The 26,879-nt window shown below is 37.9% G+C and overlaps 1 long non-coding RNA gene across 2 annotated transcripts in view; it reads left to right on the forward strand.

Moving 5' to 3' along the window:
• The first annotated feature begins 565 nt into the window (after nt 1-565).
• Nucleotides 566-26,879, forward strand: part of LOC113603357 (uncharacterized) — a 159,390-nt gene continuing 133,076 nt past the window's right edge. Inside the window, exon 1 of one of the 2 annotated variants that reach the window (XR_003424924.2) lies at nt 566-1,430. This is a non-coding gene — a long non-coding RNA (uncharacterized LOC113603357). The remainder of the gene's footprint in view (nt 1,431-26,879) is intronic. The other variant, XR_008300007.1, reaches the window with a different exon arrangement.

A 26,879-nucleotide genomic window follows, 5' to 3' on the forward strand; every position in this document is an offset into this window, starting at 1 on the left:
CTGAACTATCATTAAGCACCAGAACCCAAATGCTACTATGCCACTATGCCTTTCATGTTCCATTTAAAACTACTCTCTGTTAAAGTAGGACAGTCTGACTCATGTGATGTTTTCTTTATGTCAGAATCCTCTGCCTCTTCTTTGGGACCCGCACATTAATGTTTTTTGAGGCAATATCGTCTACCACGCTCAGTCTGTACTGTTCAGATAGGATGTCCACTTCTATCTTCAGAGGAAGTATGGCCACATGGGTCACACAACCGAAAATAGCCAATATGAGTTACGTGATTATTAAGAATGACCATGCAACCATAACTGGATCAGTGATTGTAAACTCAGGACTTTTGCTAGAACTAATAGGAAGGAAACACTCTTTCCACTGTGTTGTTAGACCGGTGGGATGAAAACATGGAGCCATTATGGGCTACCATAAAAGGAGAACTTATCTTACAATGAAACTAAAGGAGTAAAGGTAATGGAGACAAACCGATATTTGATGGCATGGTTAAGTTTCAGGATCCAGTTGTGTGTGAAGACAAGCCATACCTCAATTTTTTAAATTATGTGTGTGAGGCTTTGTGGCAGACAACTTTTTAAATGGCTCTCAATAATCCAATTTTAGCAATCTAACTTTAGGAAGTTAGCAATAATTCAACTTTCAGGTATCCATTCCTTTATGTTGTCCCTTAGCGTGTGAGCTAATAACTTACTTCTAAAAAGCAGAGTAGGGCTGGAGGAATGGGATGCCCATTCTGTGATTAGGTTACAAAAGACCGTGACTTGGGACTTACTGGCATAGCGTCTCTACTGCCATCTAGGCTTTGAAGAAACGACTTGCTATGTGGGTGAGGCCAAGAAATAAGAAACTAGGGCAGGCATTCAAGGAGCTGAATATTGCCATCAACTACTGCGTGATCTCAGGATGCTGCCTCAGGGAGCACCACCTTTCCTCAGCCTTTGGGCTACAGCTGGGTCTCCTACACCTGTCAGTGCTCGTGGAAACAGTCACCACCTAGTGAGACTGTCACTGGAGCTGAAGACACCGGGGAAGCTTTGGTGAGGATTGAGATTTGCTCGAAAGATGGCACCAGACGGAGCCGGTAGCAAGGGAGCCTACAGGAGCCAGGATACCCAGATGTGTCTCATCCCAGAAAACTCCCTCCGCCCCCACAGAACTACCGAGATCCCGAGATCCCACGAGATCCCACGAGATCCCGCGTTCTTCCGGAACAGCGTGTACTGAGGCGACTCCCGCCTGCTTCCGCCTTCGTCTTTGTGGATCCTGACGCCAGCTCATCGCAGCCCGTCGTCTTCCTGACTTGCTCTGTCCACCTGGGCTTACTTCACGCACACACGAATCCTCCGACTGCGTACCCTGAGCTAACACCTTGATTGCAGCCCTGTGAGAGATCATGAAGCAGGCGACTCAGGTAAGCCGTGTCCAGAACCCAACCCACAGAAACCCCGATAATAAATGAGCATCCTTTTACAAAGGTAAGTTTTGTGGCAGTGTATTACATAGCGATAGATAACTAAAACAACCCATTTTAGTCATTTGCGATTGGATTTACAGCTCTGGCATCCAAGAGATTCCTGACAGCTAACATGGGAAATATTTTCTGTGAAGAAAGTAGCCATTAAGAAAAGATGAATTTTCAGAAACATACGCAGTGGCCCTGTAATTGTCTAAATAAGTGACATAACGTGAATTCTTTAACAGAGTACTTTTTACTGTGTTCTTCACTTGAACCACAAAGGAGATCATCTTTAAACACAAAAAGTCTAAAAAGAGTTTAGGAATAGCTTAAAATGCACTTAAACGTTAAGTACTTTAAAAACTTTCTACAAAATGTGTAGGAACTAGCAAAGATGAAAAATTTTCCCAGAAGAGTGGAAAAAAAAAAACAAAAAAACAACCCACATTATTTTTCTGTAAGGAGTATTGAAAGAGTGAGTAGGAGAAAGACTGAACAAATTTTAGAGGTAGAAAATGGAAATTAAGGTTTTTTTTTTTTCTTCTTTTTCTTACAGAATCAGAAAATCACTGCATAATAGGCTGAAAATAGTTTGTTTGATGTTGAGGACATTTTGATGTAGAGAACGTTTATCAAAAGACTGAGTACAAATGACAAAGTAGAAATAGCACCTCAGCTGAAACATATAGATGAATCAAAAGTTTCACTGTAAGCAAGTTGTAAGTTGTATTTCAAGTCCTTACCACCAAAAGAGACCTAAAAAAATGTTTTAATCCAATCCAATTTGTATTCTAGGAAAGGAAACTGAGGCCCAGAGCAGTTGTATTATTTTCAAAAGATCAATTAGTAAATACAGAACGAGAATTGCTTTTATATCTTGAACTCCATGTCCATTTGTTTTAGAAATCATTTCAACTATGTGTTATAGATATTAATAATTAACAGTGCCCTAGGAGCATTGAAGGTGAGGGCCACAGAGCTCCCAGTATTCTCCCATCACATTATCAGCCTTGTCAGGACAAACTGCACTGCCCTAAAAATCAAACCCAAGGAGGAACTTGGACAGATTCTTCACCTCACCCTAATGCCATGAGACAAGCCCCATTACCCAACTCTGGGATCCAATTCAAAAGCACTGATAACACAGTAACAGTTGTCTATAACTAAGCTCTTGTGATAGATTTAGTGCAATTTCTGACTTGTAAGGGCCCATGCCATAGTGGTGATTAGAAAAATACTGTGACTATTACCCTGGACTTCCTCCGGTGTGTCTCAGTGATCACAAGAAACGATAAAACTCAGGCCTTCCTGTATGCCTCAGATTTTCCTCTTTATAATGCTCTTGATAGCTTCTGATCTGGCCTAATTGTTGACTACTCCATGACTACAGAAACCTTTCGTTGTAATGTCTGGAACTCAGTCTGCCATTAGTAAAATGACCTCTCTCCTAAATCACTCCACCAAAGTTCCTTCCTTTTTGGGGGTTCCTGGACCCAATTTCAATGCAAGTGGGAAAGGGCAGTGGGGGGAAGGCTCCCCACACACCACCAACCAGTGCTCAGGACAGCAGCTAGCTGGGTGTCCTCCCATTCAACTCAATGCTGACACTGTCCACCTGGAGATAGCATCAGGTTCCACAGGTTAAAGGGTCAGTTCTGGGGGGCTCAGTCAGTTGAGCGTTCCACTTCAGCTCTGGTCATGATCTCGCAGTTCGTGAGTTCAAGACCTGCATTGGGCTCTGTGCTGACGGCACAGACCCTGGAGCCTGCTTTGGATTCTTTGTCTCCCTCTCTCTCTGCCCCTCCCCTGCTCATGCTCTGTCTCTTTCCCTCTCTCAGAAATAAACATTAAAAAAAAAAGTTCAGTCTTAGAAGACTGCCCCCACCACCTCCTTCAGATGCCACTCACAAGCACAGCTGTTACCTATGCTTCAAAATGATCTGCTAAAGATTGGAGGTTCCCACAACCTCCTCCTTGGACTTAAGATGCCAGTTGCAAGTCCAGGTTGTTACCTGTATTTCTTACCAGAAATACAGAAATCAGAGGTTTCCAAGACCCTCTCCTCGGGTGCGATAAATTTGGTAGAGTGTCTCACAGAACTCAGAGAAACACTTTACTTACTAGATTACGCGTTTATTATAAAAGAATAAAATTCAGAAACAGCCAAATTGAAGACATGCATAGGGCAATGGTATACGTCTGTGGGAAAGGGTGTGGAGCTTCCATGCCCTCTCTAGGCTTGCCACTCTCCCCACATCTTCATGTGTTCACTGACCTGGAAGCTCTCCGAATCCTGTCCTTTTGGGTTTCTAGGGAGATCTCATACATAGGCATGAATGATTAAACCATTGGCTGTTGGCAACTTATTCAAACGCCATCCCCTCTCCCCTCCCAGCGGTCAGAGGTCATTGACTAGGACTGAAAGTCCCAACCTTCTTATCACTTGGTGGGCTGCACTGGCAACCTTCTCTCAGGCTTAGGTGCTTTGCAAAAGTCATCCCATTAACATAACAGAAGACACCTTTGTTGCTCTCATTACTTAGAAAATTCCAGGGGTTTGGGGAGCTGTGAGCCGGGAACTGGATGAAGGCCAAATATACAACATCCTTGAACACCATGGACCCACTTATACGGGGGTCCACTTACATGTAGATTTTTTTCAACAAATACAGTACTGTAAATGTATTTTCTTTTTCTTATTACTTAATAGCATTTTCTTTTCTCCAGCTTACTTTGTTGTAGGAATACACTATATAATACACATACAAAATGTGTGTTAATTGACTTTATGTTATCAATAAGGCTTCTATTCAGCAGTAGACTATTAGTAGTTATGTTTTTAGGGAATCAAAAGTTATACATGGATTTTTGACTGCCCGGGGAGTCAGTGCCCATAACCTCCACATTGCTCAAGGCCCAGCTGTATACAAGAAATATATTCTGGTCATTTGAATCACCAAAAGTATATTTCTTACAAATCACAGTATCACGTGTTCCTTCTAACTAACTTCTAACTTGGCTGACAATGAGGACATCATTTTTACTCCTTTCTATCCCTGAGAGATAGATCATTATTCCTCCTTTCTCAAAAAAAATCAAATCAAATCATCTAGCTATGCTGAAGCTCAAACTATCTGAGTATAGCCTCCTTCTCCCCCCAGCTGTAGTCCTCTTTCATCGTCCTAATCATCCCCCTCATTCACTCCCTCTTGTCCTTACAGCCATGCTAACACAGCCTGAAATCCCGGGCTGTAACATTTAATCGTGATTCTTTTCCCGTATATACTCTCCACTCCTTCCTTCCCTCTCCCTCTAGCTTACACGTCTGACAATAAGCAATTGTGGGAGGCCTTATCTCACCGTTTATTCTTTACCTGCCCATGCAGCTGAACATTACTGGCCAAAACCATAGCCATGCCAGGCTGATTGATCATACTTTAAATTTATGATCACAGATTTCACAGAGACTCTCAAACATTGCATTTCCCTGGTCACATTATCCTCTCTTATCCTCCAACATATTTATCAACAATCAGAAGCTGTATGGCATATATCTGCATTACCAAATTTACTAATATATAGCTGTATCCTAATCATATGGGTCCTTCCTGTTCCAATGGGTAGATTGTTTATACTTTTACCTAAGTGCAGTTCCTGTACATGCCCATTGGATCCCATTCTCTTTCCTCTATTTAATTATCTCCTTTAATTATCCTGTCTCTCCCGAAGCATCATAATTTTCATCTCTCTGTCACAGATCATTCCCATTAATATGTAGGCAAGCTGAAATAATTCCATCTTAAAAAAGGAGAGTGGGAGGGCTGACTGCAGAGCCTGGGCACCATTCATTTATCAGTCACTTTTATTTGCAAAACTCCTTTAAAATCCTTAAAAGCTTTATCTGTTACTCTGTCTCCTGTCTCAACTTCCTCAGTTCTCTTTCTCTCTTCACTCTGAAATGTCTCTCACACCCAAAACTCTTCTCAAGCTACATTCATCAAAATCGTTGTGCTGCTCCAAGTTACCTAATCCAGTGGTCAAGTCTTTGTCTTTATTTCACTTTGTCAACAGCATTTGACATTGCTGATTACCCTCTCCTTGAAACTGTTTCTTTAATGGGCTTCCAAGACAAAACCATATCTTGCTTTTTCTCCTACTTTAGGGCCACCTTGTTTTCAGTTGCATTTGCCCAGTCCCTTTTTTTCTTTTCAATGTCCAAATGTTAAGGTACTCCACACTCTTCCTATCTCTATCTCTTATATCACAGGAACTCTCAACTAATCCTAAAGCTTCAAATAATAGCAATACCTGGACAACTCGCAGAAATATATTCTCAGCCTAGAACTCTCATCTGAACCCTAAACACATAGGTTCAGCCGAATTCTATTTTTCATTTTACTTTTTTAATAGGCACCTAACCTTAACATACTCAAAATCAACTCCTCATTTCACTACCCCATATCTGAGACATTCCTTCACGTCTTGGTAAATAACCTTACAACAATGTAGGCAGTTATGAGATGTTTAAACTTCATAAACCCACATAAATTGGGGATACTACATGGACCAGCTACTGTATAGTGCTTCTTTTCAACACATACACAGGGAGGGAGAGAGAATAAGAGAAACAGAGAGAGTGTAAGCCATTAATATCCAAAAATAACAAAACAAGTAATTCAGTTTTTACTGGATACCTGTTTCCCATCTATAATAAGTAACATGGATCAGATTACCCTCCTGCAAAGGATTATACTAGCTAGATAAGAATTTAAAAATAGCAGTTTGAAGGCATTAGAGATGAATGTAGTCAGGACTTACAGAGCCAAGATCCTAGAGAGAAGGAAAATGTGTTGGGGTGAGCCCAAATTCACTGAAGTCTTTTCTCTTCAGGCATTTGTTGAATCAAGGCATAAGACATAGAAATCAAACAGGAAGTTGGTGGCATACTTACTTGCTAGAGAGACAAAAGTTGGGAGTTTTGGGGCTATCAAGGGAGCAATATTCAATAAGTCAGGTTCCAGGAAAAACTGAACTCTAGAGAAGTAAACCTGAACTTCTACATGCAATTTTTGCTCAGATCGCTTGCCAGATCCTAAGCTGTGAATCTTCAGAAAGAGTCAACAAACCAAGCCACATGTGGCTAATAAGAAGCTAAAAAGCTAAACAGAGATCTTGGCATTTTCACAAAGCTAAGGAGACAAAAACTCAAGTTCAGTGCAGTCAAGAAGGAGGGGCTCTTGTAATCAGCACAGGCTCTCCAAAGAGACCCTGAAGAGCTAAGCACTACCAATAAAAGGAAATCAGAAATAGACAAGTCCCCAAACCCAGCTCCTCCTGAATCAGTGTGATACACCCATACTGTACATGCCTGCCAGAAAAAAAGTCAAGTACTCTGGAGGAAGAGTCATTGAAGAGCCTTTATGATTTGTGCTAGACAATGTCTGTCAATCAGTTGAAAAAAAAAAAAAATCAGGAGGGCAGAAAAATAAGACCTGAGACGACTGAAAACCAAGAGAAAAAATAAGAAAAAATATAGTTATTGGAGTTATTAGATAAAAACTTTAAAACAACTAATGATTATACTCTAACAGAATAGACAAACAGATGGAGGGTTATCTGTTTGAGGTAGTCACATGGACATTCTAAAAATGAATCATACAGTAACTGAAATTAATTTGATAGGTTTAATAGCAGAAGACTATACATAGAAGTAGGGTTCCTAAACTGGAGGAGGGAGGGGTGAACAGAAAACATCCACATTGAAGTACACCAGGAAAAATATGAAAATACAGAAAAGTTCAAAGGGACATACATTACATAGAGAAAAACTTCAGCATGAATGATTTTGGTGACCAGAAGAAGAGAAAGAGAATGGATTAAACGAGATATTTGAAGAGATATTACTAACAATTATTATTAAATTAAAGAGGTAGTATCAAGCAGTAGATTAGAAATTCTGCTAACCACAAACAAGTAAGATAAACCACCTCTGGGCAAATAATAGTAAAACTGATAAAACAGTAAAACCGTTTGAAAAACAAAGACAAAGGAAAACTTATAAGCAGTTAGTGGAGGGCAGTATCACCTTTAAAGCTAGAAACTATGGAAGACAGAAGATAGGAAAACTATATTTAAAGCCCACAGTGGTAGGCTGTGTGGGAGAGGTGAAAAGACAACAGTAAGGAGTTTACTGGGATTATGAATTGGAAATCATTTGGTATTTTTCAAGGGAGTCCAGTAACACCTGGAGCTAAATCTCTCATTTAAATATATATCTTATGTGAGAGTGCCTGGGTGACTCGGTGAGGCGTCCAACTTCGGCTCTGGTCATGATCTCATGATTCTGTGAGTTTGAGCCCCGCGGCAGGCTCTGTGCTGACAGCTCGGAGCCTGGAGCCTGCTTCTAATTCTTTGTCTCCCTCTCTGCCCCTCCCCTGCTCATGCTCTCTGTCTCAAAAATAAATAAACATTAAAAAAAAAAATTAAATATATATCTCATCTGTTTTTGTTCCATTTCCCTTCTATTCTTTCCTTCTCTTTGTTTAATCAAGTCCCCCCCCTTATTCTATTTTACCCTCCTATTAGAATTCTTTTATTATTATTTTAGTGGTTACCACTGAGTTTACCCCAGACATCCTTGAACTATTAGAATCTACTTTAAGTAATATATATATTTTTTTACTTTGTGGACATGTAGAGGACCCAGGACACTTTAAGTCCATTTATTACTACTCCCACCTTTGGGCTTTTGTGATATTGTCCTCAAATATTTTAATTATCTCTGTAATTTAAACTACATACAGTAGTGTTATTATTTTAAATAGCCAAGGTTTCATTTAGATTTACTTACACATTTACCCTTTCTGATGATCTTCTTTCTTTCCTGTATTACCTGTGCTTCAATCTGCTTTTATCCTGAAGAGTTCCCTTTAGTATCTCTTTCAGTCAGGTCTCCTATAGTGAATTTTCTTAGCTTTAGTTTGTCAGAAAATGACTTCAATTCATCTTTCTTTCCTTTTATAATTTTTTTTAATAAACCCACTTAATGGAGAAATAATAACTGATGTATAAAAAGCTTTTCATATTTAATGTGTTCAATTCAATGAATTTGGGAATTATACCCATCATACTGTCACCATCATCAAAGCCATAAACCCATCTATTACCTCCCAAATTTTTCTCTCATACCCTTTATTATAATAATGTTTTTGTGGTAAACACATTTAACATTAGATCTACCTTCATAGCAGTTTTTAGTATATTATACAGTATTGTCAGCTATAGGCACTGTGCCATATTGTACATCTCCAGAACGTATTTATTTTGTATAAATGAAACTTTGTACCATTTGACCATCACCTCCTTTTTTCCTCTTCCACCACCTCCTGGCAACCACCACTCTACTCTACTTCTATGACTTTGACTGTTTTAGATTCCACATAAAAGTGAAATCATACAGTGTATGTCTTTCTGTGTCTGACTTATCTCACTTAGTATAATGTTCTCCAGACCCATCCATACTGGTGAAAATGACAGGATTTCTTTCTTTCTTTACATTGTATGTATATACCACATTTTCTTTATTCCTTTATCAATCAATGGGCATTTGTTTCCATATGTTGGCTATAGTGAATAATGCCACAATGAAAACAGGAGTGTGGTACCTCTTCAAGATTCTGATTTCAGTTCCTTAGAATAAATACTCAGAAGTGGAATTGCTGGGTCATACAGATGTCCCGTATTTAATTTTTGCAGAGTCTCCACAGTGTTTTCGGTAATGGCTGTACATTCCCACTGACAGTGTATGAGGGTTCATTTTTATTTCTGAAAGTCAGGTCCTCTGAGTAAAAATTTCTAAGTTGGTCATTATTCTTCTTTTAAAGTGTCCCTCCCTCTCCGTTTGACCTCTCCCAAACAGTCCACCACTGTGCTGGGACTCTTCCCACTCTCCAACTTCCAGACCATCTCTCTAACAACTTCACCTTTTGAGGTCATGAATTAGGAACCGAAGTTAAATAATATGAACAGATACAATAAAACAAAACTACCATATTAGAAGTACAGAAGAAAAAGGAAAACAAAACATTCCCAACTGCACCCCCTTTAGACCCTCTCCCTTCACGATAAAGATAAATATTGCATTCGTGTTTCTTTTACTTTAGGAAAAGATACCTGCCCCCTGCCTGCACTCAGATTCTGGTCAACAAAGGACAGCTCTCAATCTGAACCAGCATATAAGAATCTTCCCTCCTTGGCAGGAATGTAGAGAGGCTACAAACATTTATAATTTAATATTTTATACCTGTCCTATTTATGTAACCTCTTTCTCGTTTCTGTTCCCCAAAGTCCACTTCTTTATTCCCAGTGTCATTAAGCAGTATAAGCATCAGGCTGTAGCAAATTCATTGAGTTTTACAATTGAAAAAAGAGAGGGAGCTGCCCTTCATCCACGTTTTAAAAAAAAAAAGTGAAAAAAGTAACTAGAAAGTTCTATAAAGTCATTTTTATGTTCTCTGAACTATTACCTCCAGGAAACATGACTCTGAGCTTTGCCAGCTGACTAACTGTGTGAACTTGGACAAAATGACCCCACCTTCTGAACCTCACTTTCTTCATCTGTAAAATGGAGACAATAAAACAATTAAGGCGAGGATTAGAAAAGAAGCTCTGCAGGATACTGGGTAGATTTTACTATGTGTTCAGTAAATGTTAGCTTTTCTTCCTCTGCGTAGGTTGGTCAGTGTTTATTTTCATAACTGAACTAATTGGATATGATTTTTTTAAAATTCATTTCTGAGGTCCAGACTAGTAAAGCTCACACGATCCTCTGCTTCTCCTCCATCTGTCTGCCAACTGACATTCTTTGTTGCTAATCTAAGACCAAGCCATATGTTCTCCGTATGGGAGACTCTTTCCTGCCCAGGTGGGGAAACAGACACAATGATCTAATAAGTCTTTGCTGTCTCACTAGGGCAAGACTTGGGAAAACTTCCAAACATTGAGAGGTTCTGATGAGACACCACAAGCTTGGGTGACTATGTTGTTCATCAAAAAACTTTTTTTTACTTTCTTTTTTCCTCCCAAGATCCCCAAACCATGTTTCAATCCTGTCATTACCTGTTTCCTTGTCTCTGTTTAGTCTAGCAGACAGATCGAGGTTCTAAAAAAGATTTCAACATAGGATGTCTGTGTGGTGTCAAGGACGGTATAGATGAAAAGTGTATATTAAGAGCTGGAGGACCGAGTTAAGAGTCAGGCTCTGATCTACAAATCCCAAACCTGCAGCATCCCAGCCAAAGGAAATATGCCACTTTGAAAGGGATGTGAAAGGTAGTCATAGAGACAGTGCTACTGGGGGGTTAGAGTTTAATGTCACCATACTTGACCAGAACTAAAATGTATAAGCAGAAGTTAAAAAAAGAAAAAAGAGAAAAATACCACAGTAGTGGAAAGTGCAGAATGATATACAGACAGAAAACAAAATTAGATTCAGAATTGCATAAAAGAGGGGAAAATAACAAACTGAGAAATGAATATTTACCTTTTAATAATGCTCTTATTCACTGGATCATAAACAGTGTAACCCCAGGATGTTAACACGGTGGCAGATTAGAAGAAAAATCTCTGAGATATCTTTGCTATTTTACCAGTTATATAAAGCAAAATGAGGCTTTTACTTTCCACTTTCTTAGTATTACTTTCAGTTTTAAAAATATTGAAAACTCTTGTTTAATTCCATGAGGTTAATTTAACTGATATCTAAATTCAGCAAAATTGGGGACATATTAAGTGTTGGGAGACATTAATTTCAGAATCAATATAGGTGTGAGTAAATTGGCTCCTTATTCTACCCAATTGCCTTCTACTTCCCAAATTTTTAACATAATTCGCATTGTTGTAGCCCACACTTATGACCTAGGTAAACTCCTTAAAATCTCCGAGCCTCAATTTCCACATCCACAACATAGCAATTAAAATCGCTGCCAGCTAATTGTCTCATAGAGAGTGTAATAGTAAAGGCATTTTAACAAAGTGTTTTACCTATTCTGAGGAATTACACGGAGACGTTCATTATCATGTGGAACAAGCAGGGATTTATATATTCATTTAATTGGACCCCTGCAAAGGGTGTGACAGGCCTGACCTAAAACCATGTGACCTGACTAGGAATATGCATCATGGTTTGGATCTGTGTGCTATATGCTAACTGAACTGATCAGTATACTGTCAGTAATTGCATTCCTCGAGAAGCCACTTCTTCAGAAAGGACTGAAAATCAGGGTCAGTTTCTCAGGGGGAAGATGCATTAGCTCACCAAAAACTTTACATTTGTGCATGCACGAACCTGTCTAAGGAAGCTTCCCATCATTATCCCTAGCTCTTTCCACCATACGCTACCTTGCAGTTTGCTACCACTTCAAAGGAATATACAATTAACAAGAGTACATAATTAATGTTTATACCATATCCAGCACATCTTGACGCTTCTCACAGGTAGAGACAGGCAGTACACATTCAAAACTTGCCGTGCATCTAGGAAGTGTGCCACAGATCTTCATATTTTTCATTTACACATCTCTGAAAAGAAAATTCAACAGAAGGTGTCTGCAGAATGTTCAGCAACTTATGCCTCTGAATTTATCCGAGGCTCTGTTTTTTAAGCATTCATATAACTGCTCACCAATGTGGTAATAAAAATTACTTCTACATTAGGTAGGGAGCTCAGTGTATTTACCATGTGCATGAACTTGCTTAGTTCTACCCACCAGGTCTCTACAAGGATAAAAAAAAATAAGGAGAGAGATTTGATATTATATTAAAGTACTTCATTTCTTTCCCAAATTAGTTCTCCTTCTGGAAGATAATGCTGGATAGTTATCCATGTAATACTTTCATTATAACAGAATGGAGAAGAATTGCATTAGCCTCAAAAGAGATATGAACTGGAAAGGTCATTTTTGTGATAATGGAATTCATCAAGGAGACCGAACAGACACTAGGAAAGATTCACAAAAGATGTCATTTTACCCCTCTGTCTGAATTTTTTTTTCTGATTATCAAAAGACTTTAGTTCTTTACAAAAAGTATATTTTTTAATTCACCTGGAACCATGCTTTTAGTTTATCATTGGACTCACTAAAAAGACATTAGGCATTTGGGTCTTACTGTGAATTACGGGTCATCAAGAGGACCTGAATATTTAACATTTAGCAGAGAGGGTTCTCCATCATGTTTGATTTCTAACCATTTATATTCCAAAAATAGCTTTTCTCTTCCAGACATGAAAGTAGCACTTTGTGGGGATGTCTCAGTCTCTAGGGCTCTAAATTTACCTCAGATCTTTCAGGTTCTACATTTAATATAACTCTTAAACTTGGAGGCCTGTGTCTCACTTTCAACTTAGGGAATTTCAAATATTATCAAAAGCAACTTAAGTATGTCTTGAAGAGCTTTCATGGGGCTCTTGCAAACTAAATATCAGAAATATGGGTTTTCATAGTTGTTGGCAAAGCTCAATGAAGTTTTACTAAAGACTAAACAATTTACACATATTTGAGTTAGATTCTTCATTCTTCTCATCACGTTTCCAGCCCACAAACTCCCTCGGTTCCTCCCTCTGTTGGACCTTACTAGCTGTGTAACCTTGAGGAAAAGTTTAACTTCCTCTATTCTGGGTGTTTCCATCTCTAACATGACTAGGATATTTTCTGCCATATCATAGGAAGTTGAGGAAAATTACATGACATTATCCATGTGAAACTTAATGGTGAAGTGTAAATTGTTGCTTATAATATGCTATTCTACTTATTTTATTACCTTATTTTTCTCTTTTCTTCTTTTGAGATCAGAACCCCATCCACCCCATCCGAAAACCCTTTACATTTTAGTAAATCAAACTATGAGACCTACATCCTTCCCACTCTCATGTCCTCAAGTCAAAGGAAAATTCCTCTTTGGGAAAAAAAATTCTGTAGAGATTTGCTGCTGTGGACAGGATAGACCTGTGAAGCCCTGCAACTGCCAGCCTGATGTAGAAACCCTGTAATGTTAAAGCAGTGCCAGCAATACCTACAGACCGAGTTAGGGTAGCTTCACTTAGGGAAGTGAGGGGAAAAGAGAGATGCTGCTGAATGCAGACCTCTGTCAGTTGTCCACTTCTCAGTCATCATTACCTCCCAAGTATAGACACAATCTCAGTGCAACATTCGAGAAATGCCCAGCATGCTTCACGGGAGAACGCTGCCCCGCCATCATTGTTTGCTTCCCTGTACTTAGCATCATTTGGTGTGGGCTGCTTTCTGCCCACCAACCAACAAAATAGACTGAGCTTCTTATTTTCCCGAGTTTCATTAGGAAGCCATTTATTTACAACCTCAAAATCATTTGCCCATAGTAACAGCAGAGTAAGTAATGTTTTGGGCTCCACACAAGCCTAAAAAGTAAATGTTTACCTGCAAGACTAGACATAAGATGAAAATTAGAGAAAATAGTCCAGGCAGTTAACACAAAGTTGGATAAAACAAAAATAAATTAACTGTATCGTGGATCTTGAAGGAATGAGGTTTATTTAAAGAGAAGAGGCTGGGGTGCCTGGGTGGCTTGGTTGGTTAAGCGTCCGACTTCGGCTCAGGTCATGATCTCACGGTCTGTGAGTTCGAGCCCCGCTTCGGACTCTGTGCTGACAGCTCAGAGCCTGGAGCCTGTTTCAGATTCTGTGTGTCCCTCTCTCTCTGACCCTCCTTGTTCATGCTCTGTCTCTCTCTGTCTCAAAATAAATAAACGTTAAAAAAAATTTTTTTTAAATAAAGAGGAGAGGCAGTTTTTTTTTTGTTTTTTTTTGTTTTTTTTTTAAGTTCTGAGAGAAATTTCAAGATAGTTTTCAGGGCTTTCGAGGATTTGTTAATCAATTCTAGTTGTTTTTTTTTTTTTTTTTTTTTTTAATGAAAGGTCCACATTCCCTTGATGGTGGTGTGCCCACTCACTTTTAGTTTTGATTAGAGTCATTTGGGAGGGCTCACGATTGAGACACACAGGAAAGAGAAGAGGGGAAAGCAGAGACTATGGAAGGACAGAGGCAAACATTGCAAGACAAGGGAAAAGATGAGTTAAAATGAATATTTGGTTGTATAAGGTGAAAAAAATGTCTAAGTAGGTTGACTGTGATCTGAAATGGACAAAAAGAAAAATATACCAAAATAACTCCAAATACTACAAAATAACTGTGAACTAGCAAAGATTGATTCAAATCATTCCAAGCACCAGCTATAAGAAAACAATATCTGCTAAAGAAAATTTCTTTTGGAGGTCAGAAGCATGCAGAGGACGAGTGGGTTGGTATTTGAAGGGCAGAGGAGAAGGGCTCTACCACACACCCAACTGCAAGTATAACATGTTTGCAAATCAGGAGTGGGGAGTACCTGTACTTTAAGGAATAATGTCTATGCAGGAAACTTTAAAAGCCAATTGAGTGCCCATAAATATATGTATATTAAAGTGAGTGTTGAAAAAATGGGATGCTCCCACACATTTTAAAAACATTTTACACGAAGGAAAAGTATGCAGAAAAAGCTCAGTAGGAAAATGTGCATGTGTATTAACCTTTAGGCCAATAACAGCATCTGGCATTGTCGGTTGTCATGAAATGTCTTGATGTATTTCAGTAGTTAATAAAAAGATATTACCATGTGATAACTGATGGTTTTATACCACTTTCTGACTAGTCTACAAGTTGCTGAAACAGCAAATCATTTTATGAGCATTCACAAGCAAGCATTAGAAAAATACTTTTCAGTATTGAGATTTTTAAGAGTAGATATAGACCAACCTGCATACCTCCAAGGCTTGACATGGTTTCCCATCAAGATGGCTGCACAGCCAAAACAGCATGAGGCCAGTACGCATTAGGGAATGCCACAGGGAAAGCAGGGCCCACTCACAAGCAGAAACAAGAGGCTGGTGTGACATCAGTCGACCCACAGTAGTAGTAGCAGAAATATCATTTTAATGTCATGACATTGTTGTCCACTATTGTCTGTAAGTCATTTCATTTATATTTTTTCACAAGGTTGGCATAACATTAATCAAATATTAGAGTAGTAAAAAGCAGTCATTGAGAATCATTCTCCGAATATTACTAAATATCAACAAAATCTGTAATCCAATGTAGCTAACAACTTATGTTCACTAAGTTGCACTCTTGCTATTTTGCAAGCACATTTTGTATTGTCATTATGAATTAACATTCTAACTGATAAGATTTTAAAAGATACACAAAACCCATCACAGGAAAGGTTGGAAGCCTACTTTTTATTTTTGTTTTTATTTTTTTATTTTAGATAGTGAGAGAGAGGGAGGGAGAATCTTAAGCAGGCTCTGTGCTGAGCTCAACACGGGGCTCGTCTCATGACCCTGAGATCATGACCTGAGCCTACATCAAGAGTCCAGTGCTTACCCTACTCAGCTACTAAAGCTCCGCAAGTTATTTTATTTTATTTTTTAATCTTTATTTTTGAGAGAGAGACACAGTGTGAGCAGGGGAGGAGCAGAGAGAGAGGGAGACACAGAATTCGTAGAAGGCTCGAGGCCCTGAGCTGTCAGCACAGAGCCCAACGCGGGGCTCGAACTTACGAACCGTGAGATCATGACCTGAGCCGAAGTCAGATGATCAACCAACTGAGCCACCCAGGCGCCCTGGCACCCCAAGTTATTTTAAATACCTGGCCCCACAAACAAACATAATTATTATTATTACAAATAACAAATGAACTTGTTATTGTGCTTTTAGGAAATCTTATGCTGTAGGGGGAAGAAAAGCTTATGGCAAAGTAATAAGAATTATTATTACTGCTACCATTAATACAAATTAATATTCAACTTATAATCATAAAAAAATTATAATTTTTTGGTTTCTCCTATTGGCCACACTTTGGACCTTCTTTAATGTTCTTGTTTCTTAGAACCATCCCATGCGGAAGGTGTCAGCACATTCTTATATAAATAAGGGAACCAGAATGTGAAGACAGCAGGTAACTAGCCCAATGTTACTTGTCAAGGTGGAGTTCCAGATCTACATCTGCCTGATGTAGCATAACATGTAGCATAACATGTAGCTCAAGCTACAAAGCTTGAGCTTTTCTTTCATGCTGTAGACATGTATAGATAGGATTGCCTTTGGGGGTTAACGTACTTAGATCATAAAAACTAGAAAAGTAGGAAACCAAATTATTTGTTTATTCTGACTACAAAGATAATCAGTTTTAAGCAAACAGAGGGCAGTGTCCATATAAGCTAAGCAGACACAGGTTGGCGTAACTGCTGCTTCTGCTCAGTGAACTTGTGTCTCTTGTGCTGCCACGTTTACCTCAGATTAAGGGGAAGAGTCTTATCATTCTCAGAACATTCGGTCCAGTGGAGCTAGAAAGATCAGGTTATAAATCCTGCCACTTTTCAACTGGGTATCTAGAAACACATTAACATATCTGAATTTCAATGTTCTTGTCAAAGTACAAAGAAAATTAGCACAACCTTTCATGGTTGTCGTAATTAGGGATGTATAGGAAGAGTGCCTCAACGGTGGTTGGGACAAATTAGGAAAATAATAAACTTGGGCTTCTGTTATTCTTTCTAAGGCTGTAACTCTTGTTGAGGCTGAGCCAAGGACTGAGGTATGGCCTGAGCTTGGAATGCCCCATGGTGTGGAAAGTACTCTTTGTTAGATCTTAGAAAGAAAAGGAAAAAAAAAAAAGGATTTATCCACATTTACTTGATAATTTCCTTCAAATTCATCATTTTCAAATAGGGTTAACAGTTACATAACCCTACTAAAGCCATTGGATACTCTTGGTTTTATTCTCAGAATGGGTTTAGCCTCAAGGTTTATCCCACAACCAAGCCAGTTTGGAAAAGGAGAACCAAGTATATATCATTAAGAATCAAGGTAATGAAAGAAAATCCATCTCTGTATAGAAAGCCTGTGTCATATTTAAAAGAGATGAGGATCTCTTGGCGAAGCCGATGTCTGGGTGAGCAGGCATGAGTGACAGATACTTCATGGAGTGACTAAGACATTGTTATTAATTGTAGTGAATGGAATTCTGGTCTCAGGTCTGCCTTCACTGCAGGCTCCTGAGAAACCTCTGAGCACCGTAGCTTTCTTCCATTTTAAGAAAGAATTGGGAGACTGCTTCCCGAACTTTGTGTATAGCTTCTTCAGACCATTCTCATTTTACAACTTCTGCTTTTTAAAAAATGCAGAAATTTCAAGTAAGTTAAGCTAAAATAAAGACAGTAAGCCCTGCCCTGTTTCCTGAGTAGTTTGTTCTGGAGAGAAAGAGGGGAATGTGTGCACAAACCCTCGGAAAAGTTAAAAGATGTATTAGTATGTAAAAGTTTGTTTGTATTAAGAAGGAAAATGATCTTGAGTCATAGAAGGAAGGTTTCAAGATAGATTTTTTTAAATGATGCTGAAATATGCTTTGAGGAAAAGGATGTGGGAATTTCTAAAAAGAAAATTATTGAAAGCTATCTCTTAGTGTGGTTTAAGTGCTAGCCGAAGACAAGTTGAACTGTAGGACTTCCTGAAATTCCTCTGAGTCTAGAGTCTTTGAAATTTAACCTGGAGCTTTCAGACCACACAGTTCTTTTCTTCATTTGTTGATTTACTCAAAAAACATTTGCTGTGCATCTACTATACGCTTGGTCCTGTGAGAAGCACTGGGGTACCCAGTGATCAGCACAATGCAGTAAGACAAGACCCCTGACCTGTAGTGCTCCTGTAGAGATTAAGATTGCTTCAAAGACAGACTGCAGAGGAGATGTGAAGGAGGTGCAGCGTCTTCCCCATGTTTGCACGTGTGTGTGCCCCAGCTCCTTCCTCACAGCCTTGCCTTTCTCCGCGTAGTCCCTGGCTCTCGTCTGGCCTGTCTTGCAAAGTGCTTTGCCGCAATCTCTTGCACTTTCCATGCCCGCTTCCCTGATGTAAGGTCTCAGATAGAAGGACATAGAGTCTTATTAAGTGCATCCTTAACAAATATGTAATTTCTAACCACTCCATCGGAGGGGAGGGGATCATACTTTAAAAGATGACATTTACTACTACAAATTAAGAATTCTTAATGTTAACATATAGAAAATAAGGCAAAACCGAGAAAAAATACTTAGTCCAGATGTGGGAGATAGTTGATGAGAGGTACAATCCTTGGTACTCTTTAAATCACACCACTATAAAGTTTGATCTTACAGGGCCAGCCTTTTGTCTGTTGCCCTTTCTCCTCAGTGTGCCAAAACTAAGTGCCAAATGTGGAAGCTCCATAGATCATCTAAGTGTGGCATACAGTCCCCTACATCGTGCTGAGTAGATGTCATTTTTTAACACCATGAGTTTCTGTTTCAGTGTAAGCATTTGACTTCTTTTGGGGATCCTAAAAATGTATTCTTCCATGATTTAAGCTGAAATTATCTCAGGGGAAACAAAGTATATGGAACAATAAAAAAAGGTGTTGTTGAAATTCTGTTAGCCCTTGCCTTTTCAACTACCACCCAATTCAAACTAGACATAGACATCTCCTGGGTCTATAGCATTTGAATGGCACGTTAAAAACACAATCAGACATGTGGATGTTTCCAAGTATCCAAGTGTTTGGCATTATGTAGACAAATGATGGCCAGTTTTGTTTTGTTTTGTTTTGTTTTAATGCTGGAGATGGTTTATGAAGACTTCTTCTCATTACCCATAGTATTCCACAAAGGGCAAAAATCTGCACCCTAGGTTTTCTGTGGAGATTATATAAAAAAGTGATTTTGAGAAAAGATAAAGGGGGCCTGTCTTCCTGTGTAGTATCAGATACTGGCCCAGAATAAATGCTTTTGGCTAGTCTGATAGGTAAAATTATCTGCTTCCAAATTTCAGCATCTGGCATTCCTCCATTGTAGCTGACCTTATGATACTCTATTACCTGAAAGGCATTTCTTTCCTCCCTTGGCTTTCCCCATTAGCTAGGCAATGTGGATAGGCCTGGTCCTGCAAACATAGGTTTCTTAAAAGCAAAGGCTATTAAAGCTTTAGTTCATCTACATTAATTTTTAAAATTCCTACATTTGGATGAAATTAACCCTATTTGTAGCATAAACCTGACAAGTCCATACAGACTTTTAACACCCCATTAATCTTAATTTGTTAGACTGGGGCACACACCAGCCAAAAACTGGAAATTTGATTAGCTGGCCCCATGCATTAGCTATCTCATTGGTATGGCATTTTAAAATATTTTCCAGATATACAAAGTCATGTTCATTTTTTCAAGGTCTGTATGGGGTTAGCAAAAAATATACCAAACAACCTCCTTAAGAAACAGTTCTACTTTAGCTACCAAAAACTGATTTTCTCCTAGGGATTTTTTTCACTGATAAATAATAATCTTGAAGAGTACTATGCAGGCTGAACTTTGATTTGTGGTAACCTTTCAGCTCAGGGCATTTTCCCCTAATCCTCTAGATTTATCAGGATCTAGTAAAATTTTTTTCCAGTGGCAATTTGATAATAATTTTCAATTTTATACAGTACTCTGGGGTTTTCAGAAAATCCTTCTGATGGACATGAATCCAATTGGAGTCATTTTGAAAGGGATAGTCAGTTTATTGGATTAGCTGATAAGGTGATGAAAATCTCTTCTAATCAGATGGATATCTTTAATGAATCAAAAAAGGCTTTTTCATCCATCTCTAACTCATTAAAGCCTTTGTAAATCTCGGGGAATGACTTAATGGTACATTTTATGTCCCTTTCTTCTTTTGTGATTTTTAAACAGCTTAGCAAATTGTTCATAGAGAAAACTGTGTATCACAGCATAAATGCTTCAATTCAGAAGCTAACACAGCCCCCTTGCTCACAAGGAGCTGGCCAACCAAGCTGAAATCAGGAGGACACCAAAACTAATCTATTTTAGATTCTCGGAGACCAGAAAAATAAGTTGTAATGCACAAGGGCATTTGCTCCTGGAGGTTTCACCTGAGATTTCCATCTCTTCTCTCATCTCCACATTAAGCAAAAAGAATAGAAGCGTGGCCTGAGGCAAAGCAAGGCCTTTTCCTCTAAACTCCTGAATAGTGTCACAGTTGGTGAAAGCAGCTGATTTAACAGAGTGACTTACAACAGATATATTCACCTGAAGATTATTTCAGCTTCTCAGCAAAATGACTGGGCAGTTAAAGGCATATACCCTTTTTTTTGTCGTCCTTTTCTTTAACTGATAACTCATTCACTCAACACTTCTACAGTAACAGGTGATAACCACTAATAAAGTGAACATCCGTTTCCATTTTGTTGGTATTCAAATTAAAAGATATTACTACCCTTTTTCTCTGTGGAAACCTGGAATATATCCTTTCTGTCACTGAGAAACTGCTTTGGCCTAAGGAGCTAATAGCTCAATAAGCAAATGCAGTATTCTGAACAGATAACCACATTCACTTCAAACAGGAAGACAAAGGCAAACTTGATTGCTTTTTCTGGGTACCAAGTCACTTCTGATAACATGTGGGCCCCCAACTACCCTGTGAGTCTCATCTCACCTATTAGCTCCTACTCGATGACAGAGTCACCAAATACCAGACTAAAGCTGATGACTATTTTTAATCACAAAAGGTGTACAGCTATTCTCTTGTAATACAAAAACACCCATCAATCATATGACATTTTGAACATATGTCATTCTAAAATTCACAAAGTTTTAAGGTTAGCTCCTTTTAAGCATAAGATTCTTTTCTTAGAACTTACATTCATTTCAGAAAATAAATCTAATCATGCCAGAAAGCACAGCTTTTAAATTCACAAATGCCTATAAAGTTGGCTGTGTAAGTTTTTATAAGAAAGTCACAAATTTATAAGACTCTTGTATATACTGTTTCTCTCCATCTGTCCTTAGCCAAAACCATTCCTTGTATTTTGTTAATAACCACTTTATTATACTACTAGCATTTTTAAACATAAATTTTAGGATTGAATTTTAGCCTATTTCCTCAGCTAACACATTTCATATCTTATTTGAAAGAAGCTAAGTGAACTTCAGCTGAAGAGTTTCACATACTCTCCTCATTGCAAGTACAGTCTCTGGGGAATAATTTCCTGTGGGAAGTAAATTGTAGGAGTATCTCCATTGTTCTATGGAAAAGTAAGAACAGCTGCCAACTTTTCTTTTTAAATAACCTATATAGAAAAATGTCAAACTAGGGGCATTTGTACCTTTCCCTTGACTAAATACAGCCATCTTCTTTAAGCACTTACTAAAAGGGAATTTGTTAACCAAGCCGATGTCTCGAAAACAGGCCAGATGCCACCAAACAGAAATTCAATAGTATTTTTCTTAGCACTGTGGAAGATACTGTTAAATACTATTTAGCATGTCTGTGTTAAAATGATTAATGAAGTGTATATTTCCTTTTTCTTCTCTCTCTTTCTCTCTCCCTCTCTCTTTTTTAGTCAGTGATAGCATACCAAAGTTATAATAACTTCTGGGTTTCTTGTGTATGGCAAAATTATGTGAAAAGAGATGTTTGTCCCACTACACTGAAAGGAAAAAATATAAAATATATATAATATTATATTTTTATCTAAAAATGTATATCAATTATGTATGCACACACATGTAATTCCTGAATTTTTCTCATTTGATGGCTATTCATTCTAAAATAAAAAGGGAATATATAACACGTATATATAAAACATTTTGTAATATGGCTTTTATTTCTTTTGTTCTTAATAGTGGAATGTTATGGGGGCAGTGTTTGTTTAAGCAAGATTTGCTCTGAACTTGGTAAATTGTCAAAGAGCACCTAAATTATATCCCTGGGAATTTCTAAACTGTACTTAAATTTTTGAATACTCTATTAGGAGAACATCTGTAAATAGTCTGATACATGAGCTCACTTGCAAACACAGCCATTTTGGTATTTTAAATAATCACCCCAGAATTTTTTTTTAATATCATTTTGAAATCAGACAGCACAGCAAGGAGGTAGGTGTCAAAATTAAACACAAATGGAGATGAGGTCATTACTTATACATTAGTATTTTTTATTCTTCTGGGTCCTTTTTTGTTGGGGTCATATTTATGTTGTCATTCCCTTCTGAAAGATGGAAAAACAGATGATTTAAAACATGGTGCTATGTTTTTGACAGCATTGTCAGAGCCAACGTATGAATTTTATTTCAACATAAATATACTACAATGCTGAATATTTTCCCTGAAATAGAGGTATAGTAAGAATGTCAATGTAATGGTAGTATTCAAAGATTTTATAGGGTTTTTTTTTCCTTAACAAAAAATGAAAATAAAGAGAAAATTCCTGGGAAATATTCTGAAGGGGTGCATAAATTGGACTAAGTTAGCTTCTTACATGTCTATCCGCTTCATTATATCTCCAACTGCAGTAGGTGAATTGTATCATTTTTTTTTTCTTTTTGAAACTGAACCAGACAAAGAGAAGATTATTAGATACATAAAGGAGATGCTGTATAAATCGTCATGTGTTCACTGGTATGTTACAGTGTAGGATAGAAACAATTGAAACGATATAAAATATATATTAAAACAAAACAGAGGAATAACGTACACAAAGTGAACACTGTACCAACCAAAGAGATGCAGTTGTGGAGGGAACTGTTTGTAGTAAGAATCATTATAGTAGCGGCCAAATTTAGCCCCATCTTACTTTAAGGCAATGTCTAAGAAACTGGAAAATTAATTACATCTTGTGGCTTTGTTCAATTTCTGTTTGTGTTGGCTAATAAATATGTTACAGGTTCTCTGAACTTATTTCCCTTTAAAATAAAATCGGTATTCCATGGGGCGCCTGGGTGGCTTAGTCTGTCAAGCATCTGACTTCGGCTTAGGTCATGATCTCATGGTTCGAGCCCTGTGTCAGGCTCTGTGCTGACATCTTGGAGCCTGGAGCCTGCTTCAGATTCTGTGTCTCCCTCTTTCTGTGCCTCTCTCTCTCTCTCTCTCTCTCTCTCTGTCGCTCTCTCTCTGTCTCTCTCTCAAAAATAAATAAACATTAAACAAATTTTAAATCAATATTCCAAAGAAAGTTACCTCGACTTTTATAAGACCTGACCATCTCTCAGTGGTAAATAATGATGATGATGGTGGTGGTGTAGGTTAGTTTTCCTCATTGCAGCAATTGGATTAAACACAAGCTCAAATAAAATAAAAGCTGTCAGGTTACAAGGGTCAAACAAATTAAATTTTCTTTGAGATTTGGATCACCATCTGAGCCTAGTAAGTAAGTTTCTTAATTGAATATTAGGAACTGTCACTCAAACATGGGGAAAACAGTGATGATTATGTAATGGCTTTCTATTGAGATTATTTTTGTCTAGCATATGGACTATTTCACATCACACTTCACAAGTTTTGATACCTCTGACATCTTAATCTAAAGTAGATACTGTTTAAAATCCTGTGATCACTAAAGTGCTCTAAAATATGAGCTATTTAAATATGTATTTCCTGGTAATTAATGCCTACCGGTGACAGTGACCAAATGTTTCATTACAGGATGGTTAATGAAAAGAAACCATAACTGAAGAGGAACATAAGAGAATTAACCTAGACGTTTTTTCCCTCGTAACCTTTTGCATTGCCACAGAATAAACAGATTTAACACAGTAGTTCTTTAATCTTCTTTAAAAGCATGGTGATGGGAAATTTCCTATATAAAATATTGGATCCTGAATATGGTTATTAATCAAATTCAACATTGAATTCAGGAACTGCGTGAGAGGTTGTCAAATTTATAGAGAAAAGGTCAAATTAGTTTACATAGTATGAGTAAATTATTTTCACATCTGACTAAATGATTTTTTAAACTCAGACATTATTTTTGAAGCCTAACAGAAAACAGAACATTGAATCACAAAGAGTAGAGGAAATATAAAGTCACCGAGTTAATGCTTTGTCTATTTTAATTAACTACTCAATACAAAAATTTTAAGCAGGTTACAAACACAACGTGCACATACAACAAGATTACAACTACCTAGACAAATTTAACCTTACAAGGTTAAATAAGACTAGAAGAAAATGCACCAAGTTATTAGCTGAGTTTGAGTAGCAAAATTCTCATTGATTTTGTTTCTCTTATTTTGCTGTACTTTCATCTTGATAAATAGGAATTATTTTAAAGAAAATGTATATTATTATAAGTAATCTTTAAATATTTATTTTTGAGAGAGAGAGAAAGAGACAGAGTACAAGTTGGGGAGGGACAGAGAGACAGGGAGGGACAGAATCCAAAGCAGGCTCCAGGCTCCAAGCTGTCAGCACAGAGCTGATGCAGGGGTCAAACCCAGGAGTTGTGAGATCATTACCTGAGCCGAAGTCAGAAGCTTAACCAACTAAGCCACCCACGTGCCCCTGCAAATATTTTAATTAAGACATTTCTTCTTAAAAAATAATTTCATTTTTTACTGATGCTTTTCAAGAAATGTGAGAACCACCTTAGTCTGATGTGTTTTAGTGGTTGTTTCTGTAGAAAAAAGTCCAAATGTGTAACAAGTGCAGTTGAGTAAGGAAGACAATTCTTTATGTACATTGCCTTAATTTAGGAGTTCTAAGGTTCAAATCACAAATTAAATGGCTTCCAGAAACATATTTAATATACCCAAGATTACTTCTGTGTTTCTTTGAGTCCAAGTACATTATCTTTTCAGCAGTAAATGCTGGCCTCTTTTCAGTAAACAGTGCGTTTGGCAAGAACTGAAGCATTTTCTCGGCTGTGCAAGTGATGATTAATGATTCAGTGTTCAACAGTATCATTATAATTTTCACTGAAGGTTTGGTTTAAAAAATATATCCTATCTATTTCTCTTCTTCAAATTCATATATGTAAAAGGAAGGGCAAGATCCAGCTAAAAATCACATGGCATAGAGATAGAGAATGCATTTAAATATAAGTATTTCATCTTCCTGAATCAGCTCTGCTTTCCCCAATTCATGGAAAGTAGAATAGTGTATTAATATATTATGATGCGTGGCATTTCTTTAAATAGCTAAAAAACAGGGATAGCCCTTCCTTTAATATAAATAATGCTCATATACATACCTAGAGAAGCAATAATTTTCTGTGATACTGATATGCCCCGATTCGTAAGACCCCCCCGAAAACAAACCACCAGAGTCCAGAGTCAAAGCCAAGCGGCAAGGGTCGTTTATTGCAGGTTCGAACCCGGTCCTCCGCGCACTCGTTGCCGGTGACGCTAAGAGGCCCCGAGCAAGGATCTTACAGCTTCTTTCATAGACAGGCACAAACAAGTTAGGGATTTTTTTGAGGTTACAGAGCTGTTATTGGTTGACATTTAAATTTGAACACTCAGCAGAACTCGATTGGTTCCCACCTTTATTTCAAACCATTCAGCAGAAATTGATTGGTTCCCGCCTTTATGTCAGACTACAACCGGGTGTGCCCTGGCTGGATTCGGGAACGGCGGGGGAGGGAAAAGATCTTTTCTTTGCAGTTGTGAGTACACCTGGTAATTTTTCTCTTAGCCTCTCAATACCAACACATTCTGAAAATAGAAACCTGTAAAAATAATACCAGTATTTATTGTTTGGTTATGAAGTACCAGGTACTGGGCTGAGTGGTTATAAATTACAGTTCACTGAGGCTTTTCTGCATCTCTGAGAGTAGGAGATGAAGAAACATACCCCAGACAGTAGATAACTTACCAAGTTTCACTGCTCATGAGAGTGGTACGGGACCCAGGGAATTCTACTATACTGTGATGCCACCTTCATATTGCTTGAAAGGGTGTGGACTGGGTGGTTGGCTTGAGTCAGAGCCTTCAAATAACTTTGTCATAGCTGATGTTCATTTATTCTACACTTTAGCAAATTTGCAGACAAAAATCTTCCCAGACTAGAAGAGAACCGAATGTTCATCAGTGAGGGAAGGTGAATAAAGTTGGGAATATACTCTTTAGGTTAGGTTAAAAAGATTTCCTTGAGAGATTTTTAAGGGGAAAAAGCAGATTTCTTCCCTCAGCTTGAAATCCAGGGAAAGGGAGTTACGAAAACAATTGGCCGGAAACTTCTTTCTGTGTTGAGAATAGCTTTTAGGAAATAGTTTAAGCTGCTATTATTTAATTATTTCTGCCTCTTTAGCATTTAAAAACTTTGACCTTCAAAGAAAAAAATAGCCTATCCCTAGAATGGAAAAACAAGTTTTCAAAAGACAAATGTTTCTTACAGAATATGTATGTTTTTTTTAAATTGGATAGTTAATAGATTAATTGGTTTAGTTCTTCAGTGTTTGGTCAGTAGGTAGGAGATTTTTATTATTCTTGAAAGCCAGTAAGGAATTCACCCTAAGCATTTGATTTTCAGAATGAATACACTTTTAATATTT

Source organism: Acinonyx jubatus, chromosome A1 (genome assembly GCF_027475565.1).
Source record: "Acinonyx jubatus isolate Ajub_Pintada_27869175 chromosome A1, VMU_Ajub_asm_v1.0, whole genome shotgun sequence".
Lineage (NCBI taxonomy): Eukaryota > Metazoa > Chordata > Mammalia > Carnivora > Felidae > Acinonyx > Acinonyx jubatus.